We start from the raw sequence: 17,942 nt of genomic DNA, 5'->3' as shown, positions 1-17,942 counted from the left end.
GAAATACCAATTCCTTTTCCTGGAAGCATAGTTGAAGATCTCCCAGTTTTGTGAAAATACCCGGGGTAGGGGGGAGTGTGGCTACAAAATGGAACAGAGCTCTGATCACCCATAACAAGGCTAGTCCAAAAGGGAAAATCCCAACAACATTCCGCCACAGGCAAAGGCTGACACCTGGTGTCAGGGAAGGATTTCCTGGTGTTGTTGCATGTGAGTTCTGTTATTTACCAAAGATGTCTCAACTGGTCAGTGTAAGTACTGACACATGTGCATACAAACGACAAACATGGTCATACAAATGACAAACATGGTCACACAAACAATAGATCAGACAAGGTGTAGCCCAAAGATTCCATTTCCATTCTCAGAGGACTCGAAATGGCTCACAGTGATTGGGTAGAATTTTCCCATCCTGTGCAAGCCTGAGTGGCTCACCCCAGAACGATACACACGAAAACACAAATGACAGATAAGCTCTGGCCATAAAGACAGAATATCAGAGGAGGTATAGCTTAAAAATTCCACTTCCACTCCCAGACAAAGGCTTTGAAATAGATTGGCTCAATTCTTGAAAGAGAACAAACCCAGAGCTGACTCGTAGGGAACCCAGAGTGGCTCAGTTCCTGCGAGGGAGTGAGCCCAGAGTGGCTAGCCCAGATGGAGTGGAGAGAATTCCCAGCCTTTCCATTCCTGTGACAAAACAATTATAGCTGAAGAGTAGTATAACTTAGGCCATCATACAGAGGTCACCTCTCCTCACTTTTAAGAATATACATTGGCCAAACAGAATTACGATAAAATCTCATTCTTTTTAGTCATACGTTCCTAGTTATAGGTCAACCATTCTGCTGAAATTTTCCCAGGGGCTATCAGATGGCATTGAAGAAGCTCTTCCCATGTTGAATGAAATTAAACAGCCATGCGCACAAAATGGAAAGCAAAACCAGAATTTTCGCCAGCCAAATGGAAGACACACACACACACACACACACACACACACACACACACACACACACACACACACACACACACACACACACACACACACACACACACACGACTCAACTCAAACTGGCTTCCAAAGCCCACTAAGCTGGCGATCTTGGTCCAAGTGGCACCTTACAAATGGATCTTCCTAACGGAAAATCCCCAATCGGGGGACCAGAGCTTCCCCAAACAGACCAAGAAAAGTGACCTCAGCATGCATGCTGGGGGACTTACCAAAATGCTGGCAGAGGTGTCGTGATGTCCCAAACACGACGTTTATGCTCCCCCAAATAATTCCTCAGAGTAGAAAGTCCAGGGTGGCCCAGGCAGGAGGAAGAGAGGAGTGTCCTCAAGGCAAAAAAAGGGCCTCAAGAGGGCCTCAGCAGCTGCTAGGGCAGTCCCTCTTTTGCTGTCTGTTTCTGCCTTGGAGTTCCAGCTGCCGGGATGGTGGATGGGGTATGACTGGGGCTCGGCCTTTCCAGGCAAGGGTCCCAGGTGATCTGGACTCTAGGGACCCCTCCTTGGGACCATCCCCAAGTCAGCCCCATGTTGGGTGCCAAAATTGATGCTGAAAGCTCAACTTTTCTGTACACTGGTGCTGAATCAAATCTCAGAGGCAGAGTTTGGGTGAAGTGGAAAAAGGATAGCTTTATTACTTTGGCAGGCAAAGGGGGACACAGCTGGCTCCTGCATGGAAAAACTGTCCCAACCCAGGAGGATTTGATGAGGAGTTTTATGACAATACTTCCCAAGGGTGGGGTTGCTGACAAGATTAGGGTGTGTGCAGGGTCTCAGGTGGTCAGGCTCCTTTGGTCCCTTTCATCTTGCTCAGGTGGTTTTTTAGCTGCTCCCTTGATTAGCAACTTTTCGAATCTGCCCCTTGCAATTCAAGGAAGGTCATAGAGGCTGGAGTATTGCCTACAAGGAACGGGAGGGCAAAAAGGCCTCTGTGCCCGAGAGCCCCTCAGGGCCCTGCTTGGTTTCAGAATCTTTAGGGTTTTCTACATATAAGATCATGTCATCTGTTGGCAGATACTTTTACTTCCTTTTTAATTTGGATGCCGTTTTTTTTTTCTTGCCTAATTGCTCTGGGTGGAATTTCCAATAATACGTTGAGTAGAAATGGTGAAAATACCATTTCCTGTTTTGTTATCTCACTGTCTTAGCATCGGAAACTTAAAAACCCCACAAGATTGGGGGCTTGTGGCTTTACTCTCCTCTTTTTTCTTATTTCCTGTATCCCATGTACTTAACCTCCTCAGTGTTTTTCAGTTCCGTCCCTCCTAAGTCATTCTTACTGTTAACAGCACCATTGTGGGCATTTCTTATTTGGATACTACCCTTTAACTGTTGCAGGTAGGGGGACCCCTTCCAGGGCCTGAGAGTGGGCTCTTGCCTAACACTCGGAAATGAATTGTCCGAGGAGACACGTGTGCTGACAAAGCAAGAGACTTTATTGGGAAGAGCAGGAGGGAAAGGGAATCCAGGAGAACTGCTTTGCCAACAGTCTCGGGTTTTATCCCTTTTATGATGATGGAATTAGTTTCCGGGTTGTCTCTGGCCAGTCATTCTGACTCAGGGTCCTTTCTGGTGGTGCACGCATTACATCGCACGGCCAAGATGGATTCCATTGAGGAAGATTCTGGGAGGTTGGTAGGACATATGGACTGGCGTCTCCTTTTGACCTTTCCTGAATACTTCTGGTTGGTGGTGGCTTATTAGTTCTGTGTTCCTTACCAGGACCTCCTGTCGTAAAACAGCTCATGTAAATGATTACTGTGGTGCCTGGCCAGGGTTGGCAGTTTCCGTCAGTGGTTCCCCTAACATAATTGGTATTCTTGCCTCCCTCAAGTCCATCCTCCACTGTTGCCAGAGTTGGTCTGTTTGTCTCCAAGGCAAATCTGAGTTGTCATTGCACTGTGGATTTCTTCTGACACCTTTGCATGACATATTAGGCCTCCCTGATCTCGTCCACAGTTTCATTCTTCAGCCTCACTCTGTGCCACTCCCTTTCTCTCTCCTTTCAACAATTTAATGGTGAACTGCTTGCAGTTTCCCAAACACCATGCTGAGTTGTGCCTTTGCTTAATATGTTGGTCCTTCAGGACTCCTTTCCTTTCCTCAGTTGGTTAACTTCCACTTAACTTTCAACTCTCCTCCTCCAAAGAGGAATGTCTTTCTCTACATTTCTTTGTGCTCTTGTAGCATTTATCAGATTGTATTGAAAATATGTTCAAGGCCCACTAGCCATTAAACTCAAGGAGGGTCTCATTTCCATCGAGTGCTGTGGTAGCTCTCAAATGTTTCCTAACCTGTTGAACTCAGCTGTTTTTCATTATGGGTCTGTTAGCCTCTCACATGGATGCACAAAGGGACAGAAGGAAAACAAGGCTGCTGCTGATATAAGTGGTGTTGCCCAATAATAGCCCTTGATAGGTGTATTCTGAAGTCTTAGGGAAAGACTGAATTGGGCCATTAGGAAAGTATCTGGGGGTGGGGGAAGTGAAGGGGTAGCATTTGAGGAGATGAGATAGTGATGAGAGGTATTATAGGAGGGCACAGATCACACTAAATTATCTAGATCTGCATTTTAAAAGCTTACAAAAAATCTTAAAATGTTTATTTTTCCTGTAATAATAATTTTGTATAGAGACCAGAAAACATTGTCTGTTACCAGTAGTACTCAAAAACTTAATTAAGACTGGATAGTGAAGATTTGGTAAATCATCTTTGAAATGTTCCTGCTCAATGTCCCACAGTGTCCCGAAAGATACAACCCAATTAGGAATTGATTATATTACCTTTATGTTACCTTTTTAAATAAAGCTGTTGGGTTACAAAAAGTAATTTAGCTTTTTATTCCAGCTGCTTAGTACAATGACACCTTTTCCAATAAAGAACACTTTCTTTGTGTTTTTAGAAGCTTACAGAAATTAGTGTCTGTTTGACAGCTGTAGCTTCAGATTAAACTGCTGTGAGTGGTTTTTATGAGGTGATGCTTACTGCAGGCAATGTTATGATGGCAGTTGGATTGCTTACTCAGAATTTATTATTGCTCCCTAGTTTGCCTAGTCTTGAATAAATTTCTAAACTCTAACACCTGTATCCTATGAGCAAGCAGTGTTTTAATTAAGGAACAAGTCGTTTGCTTATTCACATGTATAATGTAATGCAAGAGGAAAAGAAAAATGCTAAAGATGGAGAGAGTTAATTTTATGTGACCTTTATTTACTTTATATTCAAAGATGGCAATAACCATGGAAGAAAAAGATAAATTTATTATTATAAAAAAGGAGTTTCATAGTGCTTAGAGAAGCAAATCTCAAACAAATGAAGAAAAATGCTTTATAGAATGGGATAATCTAATTTAAAAGTGATTGTATTTTTTGATACTGTTCACAGTTTAAGAAAAAAAGTCAAATTGTACACTTTAAATATATGCAGTTTATTGTGTATCAATTGTATCTCAATAAAAGTTCTTAAAGAAAAAAATTAAGGAAACATCATATACAGGATAAACACATAAGTGTTAGCTGTGAGGAGTTAGTTATGTAGTTAATTTTACCTTTGGCAGTTGTGGTAGGGTAAAAAATGGAGCCCCCAAAGATATCCACATCTGAATGCCTAGAATCTGTTACTTTATTTGGGGGGGTTCTTTGCAGGTGTCATTAAGTTACAGATTTTGATGTAAGATTACCCTGGATTATCTTGGTGAGCTCTAAATGTTATTACATGTGCCTTTGTGAGAGAGGCAGAGAGAGTTTACATGGAGAAGAGGAGGAGGCAAAGTGACCACAGAGGCAGTGATTGGAGTGATGTGGCCATGAGCCAAGGAATGCCAACAGTTACTCCAGTCTGAAAGAGACAAGGGAGAGACTCTGCCATAAAATCTCTGGAGGAAGTGCAGCCCTGCCAGTACCTTGATTTTGGCCCAGTGGTATTGATTTAGGATTTTTGGCCTCCAGGACTGAGAGGGAGAAATTTCTGTTGTTTTAAACCACCAAACTTGTGGTAATTTGTTACAGCAGTTATAGGGAACTAATACATCTATCCTTCTTCACAGTATGAATGGACATTTCTAGATAACTTCATGTATGGCAACTCTTTGTCCTTTTGTGGGGGGGGGGTGGTATATTTATAGCTCAGGCATGTTAGATTGTAGTTCTATTTCAAATATTCTGAATAGACCAGGTTAATTTTTATGATTAAAGCAACTGGTAAACATTTTTAGGCACAGAACTCTGAGGTTTTTACTCAAAATACATCATATATAAAGCTCCTTTTTTGGGGAAGAGTCTTTTTATTCATTCTGGAATCTCCTTGGTGATTACTTTCTATAGCTACACTCCAGTAAGTGGACAGTTTATTTATTTATTTATTTTAAACATTTATTTATTTATTTATTTATTTATTTATTTATTGGCTGCATTGAGTCTCCGTTGCTGAGCAGGGGCTTTCTCTAGTTGCGGTGAGCATGGGCTACTCTTTGTTGTGGTGCGTGGGCTTCTTATTGCAGTGGCTTCACTTGTTGTGGAGCACGGGCTTTAGGCTTGTGGGCTTCAGTAGTTGTGGCACACAGGCTCAATAGTTGTGGCTCACGGGCTTTACAGTGCAGCCTCAGTAGTTGTGGCGCATGGGCTTAGTTGCTCCGTGGCATGTGGGATCTTCCTGGACCAGGGATCAAACCCGTGTCCCCTGCATTGGCAGGCGGATTCTTAACCACTGCACCACCAGGGAAGTCCCAGTAGTACAATTTAGACTCCTAAAATTTTACAACAAAATGTCAGCCCTTCTGCCTGTGTATCTGCTATTCAATAAGATTTCTTCTTTCACCCATGCTACAGAAAATGTACACTTGAGGCTCTTATTGAGAATGGAGTTGTATGAGTGTTTTATGACCCAGCATGTGCCAGGGAGTCTTTGAGACTTGAGACTTTGGTTTATTGGCAGTTTGACCAAAGTGTAAAGACTGCATGTATAGGTTCTCTACACTTCAGCCCTCTATCCTTAATGACCAGACAGCAGTGTACCTGGCCTATATTATCTTAATCCTCTCAAAGATTATATATGTGTTTGGGGAAAGAGAAGGATAATTCAAGAAACATCCATTTGAATGTCTCTAAATGTTCTTCAAAGCTGTGGTTCAAGATGCCCTTCTTTATGTCACTTAGTGCCTCTTTTATAAAGAATCCACAAGTTTCTGATGGAATTTGAGCCAGAAATGTCTCTATCTAATACTTCTTTTTTCCCTTAAGCTTCTAGCAACTACTCTTAGTATTCAACTACATACGGGTTACTAATAGTTAACAACTGACAAAGATATCTGCCCTTTCTGGCAACTTTTGTTTGTTATAGAAAAGGCCTTGACACATACCGAGAGAAAAATATAATCCAGAAAGAAACGTGTACCGTAATGTTCATTGCAGCGCTATTTACAATAGCCAGGACATGGAAGCAACCTAAATGCCCATCAACAGATGAATGGATAAAGAAGATGTGGCATATATATACAATGAAATATTACTCAGCTATAAAAAGGAATGAAATGGAGCTATATGTAATGAGGTGGATAGTCCTAGAGTCTGTCATACAGAGCGAAGTAAGCCAGAAAGAGAAAAACAAACATTGTATGCTAACTCATATATACGGAATCTAAAAAAAAAAAAAAATCGTACTGATGAACCCAGTGACAGGACAAGAATAAGGATGCAGATGCAGATGCAGAGACTGGACTGGAAGACATGGGGTTGTGAGGGCCGGGTGCGAAGGGGAAGTCGGGACGAAGTGAGAGAGTAGCATAGACATATATATATACTACCAACTGTAGAATAGATAGCTAGTGGGAAGTTGCTGTATAACAAAGGAAGATCAACTCAATGATGGGTGATGCCTTAGAGGGCCGGGACGGGGAGGGTGGGGGGGAGTCGCCGGAGGGAGGGGATATGGGGATATGTGTATAAATACAGCTGATTGACTTTGGTGTACCTCATAAGCTGTTACAAGAGTGTAAAGCAATTATATTCCAGTGAAAAGCTTAAAAAAAAGAGAGAGAAAAGGCCTTAAATAAGTAGTCTTGGGAGCAAATAAGCCTGTCGATTGAATTTTTTTTTTTTTAAATCATGTGAGGCACGTGATCAAACGTTATGTTCCTTTCTAAAATAATAAAATTATTATTTTGAAAGGGGATTTATGTAAAGTTTTTGATTTTTAATAAATTAGGGAGTGGCTAAGTTATTTTTTTCCCTAGTCTTTTGCATATTGGAGACCTGAGAAATAATAATTCCTATTTATTGAAATAAATAAAGGAAATTATATCTTTTCAGTTTTATGGCTTATCATTTATAAAATAACAGACATTTAATGTGAATATGTCGTTCAGCTTTACCAACGACCCTGACAAGTTTTGTCACTTTGCAGATTTAAGAAAAAAAAAAAAAAAAAAAAAGCTTTGAGAAACTGAGAAATTTGCTTATGGGTCCATATCCAGTAACTGCAGCCTTAGGATGCAAACTTGAGTTGATCCAGTTCCTAAAAACTATGCTTGCTAGTCGTCTCATTTGTTGTACTATAACAAGTACATCCCTAAAATATGAAGTTCTCTGACTTTATGCTTGAAGAATTTATGGTTTAGTGAGTCTATTTTTCCGTCTAGTGGAGCCAGAGAATGGTCTTGGGAGCAAACATATGGCCCAGTCAAGGAATTTGAGGGTCTTGGAGGTCTCAAAGAATTGAATGGAACCTGTATTAGTGTTGTCCTGTTTTTTTACTTGAAACCTGCTATTTGCGACATCTAATGTGTATAGACTAGACTGCGGTATGTTGATCAAAGATAATCAACTGAAAAGTAAGGAATGCATTTCTATAGAGATTTCTATAATAGTCCTGTATAGCTTGATTCTACCTGAAACCGTGCACTTCAGATTGGGACTTGAACCCGGCCAAAACCTGAGGTCTTCCAACTGAGATCACACACTTCGTTTCAGGACTTAATGAAGCTCAGGTTTTTGATGTCTCATTATAGAAAGAATTTAATGAGAGACAAAGTGATAGGTAATAAGTGGATTTATTTAGAGAGAAACACTCCACAGGCAGAGTGTGGCCCATCTCAGAAGGTCAGAAAAGGCACCAGGGTATGGGGTTGTCAGTTTTTATAGGGGTGAGTAATTTCATAGGCTAATGAGTGGGAGGGGTATTCCAGCTATTTCAGGAAGGAGCGAGGATTTCCAGGAATTGGGCTGTTGCCCACTATTTGATCCTTATGGTCAGCCTTGGAACTGTCATGGTGCCTGTGGGTGTGTCATTTAGCTTGCTGATGTGTTACACTGAGCATATACTGAAGCTCAAGGTCTAGTGGTGGATGACTTGTCCTCCTTCTTGGACCCATTTGGTTCTGATCAGATTATGTCATGTCCTTGGGCTATGTCATTTTTTCAAAGGTTGTGCCCTGGCCCCTTCCCTCCTGTTGCAAACCAGTTTCCATTCCAAGGAGTACATTCTTACTGCCAAATACTGTAGTTATGCTTTAAATGCCAAATTGCTCTGTTCCCAAAACCATGCCACTGTACACTTCCAGTGATTTGAGAACTTCTGTTTCTCTGTACCCTTTTAACACCCAGTTTTATCAGTCATCTTAATCTTTGTCAGTATTACCAAGTGGGGAAAGCTGGGGGGCGGTGGCAGGGGGCGGGGGGAGATGAATCGGCAGATTGTGATTGCCATGTATATGTTACTAATAAGAAAAAAAAAACAAATTGTGCATTTTAAATGTATGCAGTTTATTGTGTGTCAATTGTATCTCAATAAAAGTTCTAAAAAAAATCTTAGTATTGCAGACAAAAAGAGCATATATAGATAACATTGTCTTGATTTGCAATTTAGTGATTTGTAGTGAAGTTAAGCACAATTTAATTTTGTTGGCCACTTGTGTTCGTCTGTTAATTCTGCATTCATCATTTTGCCTATATTGAGTTGTCTTTTAAATTGACCTGGGGGAGGATTTGTTATATATTATGGATTTTGGCCTTTGTTTATTGTGTATGTTGCAAATATTTACTTAATTATGTTCATATTTCTAATTTCTAACAGTTCATATTTTTTTCCAGTCTTTATGGTTATATTACTTAAAAATTGAAGGTTATAAGTATTTCTGAAGGAGATTTTTCTCAACATATGTCATACATTTTGATGAGGTAATATTTTCACTTTATTAATTGATAAAGAACATATAGTTTCAATTTTGCCTTCCTTTTTAACCCATTCCGTTGTGGCTTTTGCCCTTCCCCTTAACTGATCTGATTCTTGGGAAGATCACCATCATGGCCCCTCTTTAGTTCTGTAACCTCTTCTTATGTATTTTCCCTTTTACTTACCAGTCACAGTGACCTTTCTGTCTTTCTGGCGTGTCTATTTCTTTGAAGTCCTTCCTTGATCCCCTATCTTTAGTAGCTCCTTTTCTCTTTTATCTAAACCAGTGCCCTTTTTTGTATCTCTTATTTAGAACTTAAGAATTTTTAATTTATTGTATGCATACTCGTTGTGTTTACTGCTGTCATTCTTAGCACTTTGTACAGTGCATGAAGTGCAGTGGATAATCAGTATTTGAATGAGTGAGTGCATGATATGCAGTCTTATGAAAGGACTGGGGCAGGGAGAGGGACCTGCCCAGATATATAGGCCTTTTGTCAGTGCTGCTCAGTTTTGTTAAAAATACTTCAGGAAGATTGATAATCTGGAAATTAAATTCCTTTCAAACTATGCAAGCCTTTTAGCCTTCTGAAAGCTTTTGTGTAGCTCAGGAGTACACATGTATGTCCCACTTGGAAGATTCCTAGTTAAATCATAAAAGATCAGCATTAGGAAATTCTTTCCCTTTATGTATTATTTAAGGTTCATTTTTTTTCCTTTCTAAGAGCCTTCCCTCACTCATTTGTTTAACTTTTATTGAAAAGCAGGCTTATTTCTAGGTTTAGGAGAAAGTATTAAGATATATCAAATTATTTAAGTCAGTGGGATAGAGTTGTAAGCAGCCTTAATGCTATACAAGTAAGTCCAAAGTACAGAAAATTCTTTGTACTTTGCAGCTCTTTTTTTTTTTTCTACTCAAGTAAGTATAACCTTTTCCTCTGGCTTCTTTCAAGATCTTTTCATTGTCTTTGAATTTCTGTAATTTGAAAATGGTATGCTGAGGTGTAGTTTTTTTTGGCATTTATTCTGCTGGGTATTCTCCGAGCTTCCCAAATTTGTGGTTTGATATCTGATGTTAATTTGGGGAAATTCTCAGTCATTGTTTCAAATATTTCTTCTGTTCCTTTCTCTCTTCTCTTTCTAGTATTCCCATTACATGTATGTTACATCTTTTGTAGATATTCCACTGTCCCTGGACATTTTGTTCTGTTTTTCTCAGTCTTTGTTCTTTTTATTCTTTAGTTTTTGAGGGTTCTATTGATATATCCTCTGACTCAGAGATACTTTCTTTAGCTGTGTCCAGGCTACTGATAAGCCGGTCAAAGGCATTCGTTATATCTGCTACAGTGTTTTCGAGCTCTAATTTCTTTTTGTTTTCTTTCTTAGGATTTCCATCTCTCTGTGTACATTGCCCATTTGTTCTTCTATGCTCTTTGCTTTATCCATTAGAGTCCTTAGCATATTATTCATAGCTGTTTTAAATTCCTGGTCTGATAATTCCAATATCCCTGCCATGTCTGGTTGTGATGCTTGCTTTGTCTCTCAAATTGTGTTTTTGTCTTTTGGTATGCCTTGTAATTTTTTCTGGATAGCCGGTTGTGATGTACTGGATAAAAGGAACTGCTGCAAAAAGACCTTTAGTAATGTAGCGGTGAGGTGTGGGGGGAGGTAAAGGGTTCTGTAGTCCTATAATTGGTCTCAGAGCCTATGCCTCTGAACTGTGAACTTCACTAGTGGTTCTTAGTTTTTTTTAATCCCTTTTAGGTGGGACATGATGACTAGAATGGACTAGAGTTGGGTATTTCCTTTCCCCAGGTCGCTTAGGTTCTGGTAATAACCCAGCAGGTTCGGTTCTGGTTAACTGGTTTTCCCTGAGGGCTGGCCTTGTTAAGAAGAACTAGAGTACTCTGGCACATTTAAAAATGGTTCATTTTCCCCTCCCTCTGCTGGAAGCATGAGGGGATTTTTCTCGGAAGCATGAGGGGATTTTTCTCTGATAGTTACTGTGAGAATCTGGTTGGGCTGCTGGAGGTAAGTTTCACAGTATTGTGGGGGCCTCCCTGTGACTGGGTCCTCCTGGAGTTTTCAACTCGCAGACTTGTCCACACTGAACTTCCTCCAACAATTTTTCAATTATAGTTCAGAGTTTCCTTCCTGACCTTGGTTCCTCCTGTGGTTTCCACTCCCCAGTCTCCTCCGACATGTTGAGATTCCATCTTTTCCTTTTCTCGAGTTTTGGGGCAGTGGTTTGCCTTGTGTCCTCCCCTTGCTTATGGATCCCAGAAGAATAGTTGGTTTTTCAGGCTGTTCAGCTATTTACTTGTTAGGATGGCATAGTAACTTACATACAGAACTGGAAATGGAAGTCTAAACTTTTTCTTATTTAAAAAAAGATAAGCTTATTAAATCTTTTTGTGTAGAATGTATAGGAGTTTTCATTTCTTTTGTTTACTCTACTCTTTGCTTTATGGGTAGTCACTTCTTGAGGGTGTTGTTTTGAAAAAGCTTCTGAAATCACATTGAGCCTCTACAAAAGGACTTTTGTGATCTGCCCTGTGGGAATATGTGGAAAGTCAGCATGGATGCCAGGTATTTGTGGTCCTTAAAAGAGCATTCTGAATATCCTGTTGCTATTTCCCCTTTGGTTATTGAAGCTGTGAGCTTTCAAAATTTGGCTGTGACTAGATCTTTTCTCAGGATTTATTTTCTGTTTCTGTCACTGCTACTAAAGTTATCTTGTCCAAACTATAGTGATAACATTCTCTCCACAAATTTGAGTGCCTACTTGTGCAAGAAACATTTCTGTTTTGTTGGGTATCTCTTTTATGCAGAAGTGTAATATAGGTGGGGATTGGGCCAGAGGTAGACCTAGATCTTTTGTTGTGCTGCAGAGATCTTCAGGCAGTAATCAATTGGGAAATACATTCCTGTTGCTGGAAAGACTCCCTAAGGTTACTTTGTCTGACACCTCATTTCCCTTCTTTGCTGGCTTCAGCTCTACTCTCCAGCCTTTCAGATTATAGTTATTACCTAGGCCATCCATTCTTGTTCCTTTCCTCTTTCTTTGCTTTGTCTATATGTTAGTAGTATCAATACATATATGACTTCCAAATACCAGTCATCAAAATCATAACTCATTCCCATCGGAAAAACAGAAGCTAAATGTCTTTTACATTCTTGGCTTGGGCACGACGAGTGAGCTGCAGAGCTTCTCCCTAAACCAAAGAAGAGGAAAGATTATATATGATTTGGGGGAGGGGTAGAATTTAGGTTAAATTTAAATGAAAAGTATATTGACCTAAAGGAAAGAGGAAATAATTCTGGGGAGCTTATCTGTTCAGTAATTGCCAAAAGTAGAAATTTGAGCTTCCTAAATATGGGTAGATCATGTGCTTTAGGCCAAAGTAGAATTTACAGCTTCCTCTGTATATGTGGATTATGTCTTGAGGCAGAAAATGAAAATTTTCATTCTCAGATCCCCTTTTGACCCTTCTTGGCCAGGTCACAGGAGTGGTCACTAAATATTGTTCATACTTACACTGCTGACACGTTCTTAAAAATTGAGATAGCAGTTTTGGTGATCAGCGAGATTGTATCCTTTTTTGGGTCTATGCTGTATTATCTGATAAGATGGCATCCATGCCGTAGCATTTAAGACTCTAGCTACCAGGGAACATATGATTGATTGTAATACAGATTCAGACAGACAGACTGGAAAATTTTTTAAAGTCATGTGGGTCCTAGTTTTACAAATGATACCAGAAAGTTCTGGAACTACAACTAACTTGTGAATTACTTCCTAAATCTTAGTTTGCCACAGGTATACAAATATCCAAATCAGATATAATTTGGCTATGTTCAGGAGAAGTGGTATCTCTAGAAATAAGCCTTTAGGAGAATTTTTTTTTTTTAGGAGAATATTTTACTTGACAGTTCCTATTAATTTGCTGGGGGAGCTTTCTAGAGACAGATGAAAGGAATGTTCTGTTTATAGTTGGCCCCAGAATGACAGTGTTGAGACGTGTTAGGATTTAGAATTCTTAGAAATTCCTCCTGTCATAGTAGATTTAGTTCTGTGATGGATTCATTATGTTATTGTAGGATTTATGGTAGAAATAGTGGTACATGTATCTACAGGGGAGCTGTATTTAAAGGTAGTTCACTTTGAATTCAGTGAATTCCAGAGTCATCTTCAGAGCAGTGTCATTGTTAGGTTTGGGGCCATTGTTCTTTACACACACGCACAGAAACACCTCACACCCTGTATTTGCTAATATGGAGCAATACCTCTTCCAGATATTTTTCTGATTGCTGTATCTGCCATTATCTTTATGAATAGGTCCTTGAAGGATCTTTGATTTTTTTATCTGAAGGATTGTATATTTGTTTTAGTTTGTAGCTTGTCAGTCCTCTAAAGGTCTAACATTTTCAGCTCTGTGTTGGAAATTATCCAGATTTGCAGTTTTCTGTTCCATTTTTTTTTTAATCCTATATTTGAGATTTTAGCCTCTTAAGAAAAAGAAGGGGCAGGTAATTTTTACATTGCCTCTTCGGTCTATCCTACAATATAGGTTGAACGCCATGAAACCTGTTTCTTGCATCTCCTATGTATTGTTCCATTCCTTGTTTACAGCTTTGAATTTTAGTCTAACTTTTAAAGGAAAGGCAGCAGAAAAGGCCTTATTTATCACCCTAGTTTTCTTGCTTTCTCTAGTCCCTGTTGAATCTTTTGCAAGGTTTTTTTTTTTTTCTTTTTTCCAGCCACTTTTCAACCATTTTTATCCATCTGAGGGGCTACAAGTAAATGGATTCAAAAATAAAAGCCTGGGATTCCTGGACAATCAGTTTCTTAATATAATGAAATTCAGTAGCAGCCATTAGTCTGTCTGCCTTTTGGTTTTGGAATGTCTTTTTTATGATTGTTAGCCCTAAGCTGTACCTTAATTTGGTTTCCATTGGTTTAGCTACCATTGTAGCAGTCTTAAGTGGGTATGGATCATAGGTTGTTTTCTTGGGGAAGACCTTGAGGAAAGGATAGTTCATTTAGGATTTTAGGAGACACAGTAGAGGGGAACAGAGGGAATATAGATAAAGGTGGTGATGCTAAAACATGATAATATTGGTTGCATAAGAAGGGCAGGTTTCAGATAATTTGAATGCTTTTTTTTTCTTTAGTCTTTGCTAGAGAATCTTTAAAGGGACCCTTCTTTGAAGTCCGAGTTCAATTTTGAGGCCTCAGTGTACCAGTCAAAAAGTCTGGCCATTGTGTATTTGGTACTTTTTTCCGTTTCTTTTCTAGAGCTTCTTTTAGTTGTATTATCTTTGACATGTCCAAAATTACCAATAATAGCTGAGGTAATTATAAACATCTTTGGAGAAATTGTGTCATCTAACCTAGTAAGCAGAATAATTAGGATTATAATAAGAGTGTATATAAGGGGCAGGAGTTCTGCTAGCAGAAGCTTGCAGCTTAGATACAGAGAAACCCACATCAGTACACCAACTACATACAGTAGGTTCAAGTGATGTTTATAAAATGGTGGCTAGGAACCATGATTTAGTCTCTTGAGTATAGAAATGTTAACCGTTAGCCACAGAGTACAGAAAGGAAGGAGAAAGGCCTCCGACATTAAAGAAAGTGATCTCTCTCTTAGATAATCTTTTCATGAAGGTTTTTAGAGAGGCTTATGGCAGAGTTTTTTGCTCCAGAGAGCAGACGCTGGTGTATTGGTGTATCCATCAGTTTGACTAGATAGCAATTAGTAGAGTTGGTGCCATCATTTGATCCTCTGAAGATTGAATGATACAGAAAAGACAGTATCTCATGAAGGAGAAGTTTTCTGTCACAAAATTCTTTCAATTTGTGATTCTCGGAGAAGGGAGTTGAAGCACTCAGGGAGATACTCAAAGAACCATAGGCCACTAATCCTAGGATAACAAATAAATTCAGCTAGATTAGTGACCAGAGCTATGTGAAAAATTGCTCAGATTTCAGATTACTTTTGGGGACACTGATCAGGGATCATTATGGAGCTGAAGATGATTGTATTTCAAGCACAAAAGGCTCAAGGAATGTTTGCTTGTTTGGGAGTCCACTAGTTCTGATAAGCAAAATGAGTGAGTCTTTAAGGTAGACTTAGTGGACAGCCTTAAAATTATAAACAAAAGCCATGACTCACTCAAATATGAAAAATTTGAAAATATTCATTTCAAATTTTTGCTTGTGCAAGAGAGAAACTTCATGTGGAGATGTAGCTTTTTGTTGAAGAGACAAGGTATATTGAATTTTAGAGGGGACTAGAATTTAGGTTAAATTTCAGTGATGTGCTTTTACTTATCAAAGAAAAGTCAAGTTAATTGCTCATTGGGTGGGTTCTTGAGAGCAGATGTTTTTAAATGGTATCTGCTAAAAGTGGGAAATTCAGTATCCTGGATACAAATAGATTGTTTCCTTTGTTGTTTGAGTGCCAATGTAGAATATATGACATACTGTGACTGTACAAGTTGTGTCTTTAGACAAGTGTGGTATTTTTCTTTCTTACTATCTACTGCACCACTCTACCTCCCTCAGTGCTTCATTAAATAACTGGAACTCAGTGTGTGTAGTAGCTCCATTTCTTGTTTGTTTGTTTTTTAAATGGTTTGTTTATTTATTTATTTAATTTATTTTTGGTCACATTGGGCCTTTGTTGCTGTACTTGGGCTTTCTCTAGTTGTGGCAAGCAAGGGCTACTCTTTGTTGCAGTGCGCAGGCTTCTCGTTGCAGTGGCTTCTCGTTGCAGTGGCTTCTCGTTGTGGAGCACAGGCTTTAGGAGTGCAGGCTTCGGTAGCTACGGCATGTGGGCTCAGTAGTTGTGGCCACACGGGCTTAGTGGCTTCACGGCATGTGGGATCTTCCTGGACCAGGAATCGAACCCACACCTTCCTTCTGTGTTCTCTATCCCAGTAAAGGATGGTTGCTTTCCCAAAATCTTGTTTGACCCTTCTCTCTTATACCAGTGTTGTATGTATCACTTAGTGATCTGTCTGATTATTTCTCTCTGTGCATTTACTGCTTTGGTTCAGATAGTTAACATCACTCAGGGTTTTTAACAGCCTCCTCATTGATCTTCTTACTGCTAGTTTCTTTCTGTTTTACCTTCTACCTACTGCTTGAATTTCCATGAAACTATTTGATCATGTCACTCACTTATTTAAAACTTAAAGGGACTTCCCTGGTGGTGCAGTGGTTAAGAATCTGCCTGCCAGTGCAGGGGACATGGGTTCAATTCCTGGCCTGGGAAGATCCCACATGCCATGGAGGAACTAAGCCCATGTGCCACAACTACTGAGACTGCATTGTGGAGACGGTGAGCCACAACTACTGAGACTGCACTCTAGAGACTGTGAGCCACAACTACTGAGCCCACGTGCCACAACTACTGAAGCCTGCACTCCTAGAGCCTGTGCTCCACAACAAGAGAAGCCACTGCAATGAGAAGTCTGCACACCGCAACAAAGAGTAGTGCCCGCTTGCTGCAACTAGAGAAAGCCTGCATGCAGCAATGAAGGCCCGGTGCAACCAAAAGTAAATTAAATAAGTAAATAAATAAACCATTTAAAAAGCAAACAAACAAGCCAAAAATCTTCTAGTGGCTTCCAAACTCATACATACGTATTGGGTGGGCCAAAAGGTTCATTCATTTTTTTCCCCTTAAGATGGCTCTAGTAGCACTTAGTTGTCTTTAAATTCATTTGAAACAGTTTTGCTAGAATGTATGTGACAGCTGTCATATCAGTGTCTTATCAAAATTGGTGACTTTTTGTGTAGCCATTCTAATATTGAAGATGGAAGAAAAAAGGCAACATTTTGGGTATATTATGCTTTATTATTTCAAGAAAGGTAAAAGTGCAACTGAAACGCACAAAAAGATTTGTGCAGTGTATGGAGAAGGTGCTGTGACTGATCGAACATGTCAAAAGTGGTTTGCGAAGTTCATGCTGGAGATTTCATGCTGAACAATGCTCCATGGTTGGGTAGACCAGTTGAAGTTGATAGCGATCAATTTGAAATAATAGTTGAGAAAAATCAACATTATACCACATAGGAGACAGCCAACATATTCAAAACATCCAAATCAAACGTTGAAAATCATTTGCACTAGCTTGGTTATGTGAATCACTTTGATGTTTGGGTTCCACATAAGTTAAGTGAAAAAACCTTGACCATATTTCCACATGCGATTCTTTACTGAAATGTAATGAAAACGTTCCATTTTTAAAACAAATTGTGATGGGGAATGAAAAGTGGATACTGTACAACAGTGTGGAACGGAAGGGATCATGGGGCAAACGAAATGAACCACCACCAACCACACCAAAGGCCGGTCTTCATCCGAAGAAGGTGATGTTGTGTATTTGGTAGGATTGGAAGGGAGTCCTCTATTATGAGCTCCTCCTGGAAAACCAAACGATTAATTGCAACAAGCAGTGCTCCCAATTAGACCAACTGAAAGTGGCACTCGACAAAAAGCATCCAGAATTAGTCAACAGAAAATGCATAATCTTCCATCAGGATAACACAAGACCACATGTTTCTTTGATGACCAGGCAAAAAACTGTTACAGTTTGACTGGGAAGTTCTGATTCATCTGCTGTGTTCACCAGACATTGCACCTACAGATTTCCATTTATTTGGTCTTTACAAAATTCCCTTAATGGAAAAAAATTTGAGTTCCCTGGAAGACTGTAAAAGGCACCTGGAACAGTACTTTGCTCAAAAAGATAAAAAG

General features: G+C 39.5%; 1 protein-coding gene across 6 annotated transcripts in view; it reads left to right on the top strand.

Moving 5' to 3' along the window:
- The window catches only part of RNF2 (ring finger protein 2), a 105,337-nt gene that overhangs the window by 23,125 nt on the left and 64,270 nt on the right, over window positions 1-17,942 (top strand). Inside the window, exon 1 of one of the 6 annotated variants that reach the window (XM_057728731.1) lies at window positions 11,193-11,202. The exons of the other annotated variants lie outside the window; for them this stretch is intronic. The gene's annotated coding sequence lies outside the window, so the exon portion shown is untranslated. Of the gene's footprint in view, window positions 1-11,192; window positions 11,203-17,942 lie in introns of those variants that run through there. 6 annotated transcript variants of the gene reach the window in all.

Source organism: Hippopotamus amphibius, chromosome 3 (genome assembly GCF_030028045.1).
Source record: "Hippopotamus amphibius kiboko isolate mHipAmp2 chromosome 3, mHipAmp2.hap2, whole genome shotgun sequence".
Classification (NCBI taxonomy): domain Eukaryota; kingdom Metazoa; phylum Chordata; class Mammalia; order Artiodactyla; family Hippopotamidae; genus Hippopotamus; species Hippopotamus amphibius.
This window is presented reverse-complemented; position numbering and strand designations above follow the sequence as displayed.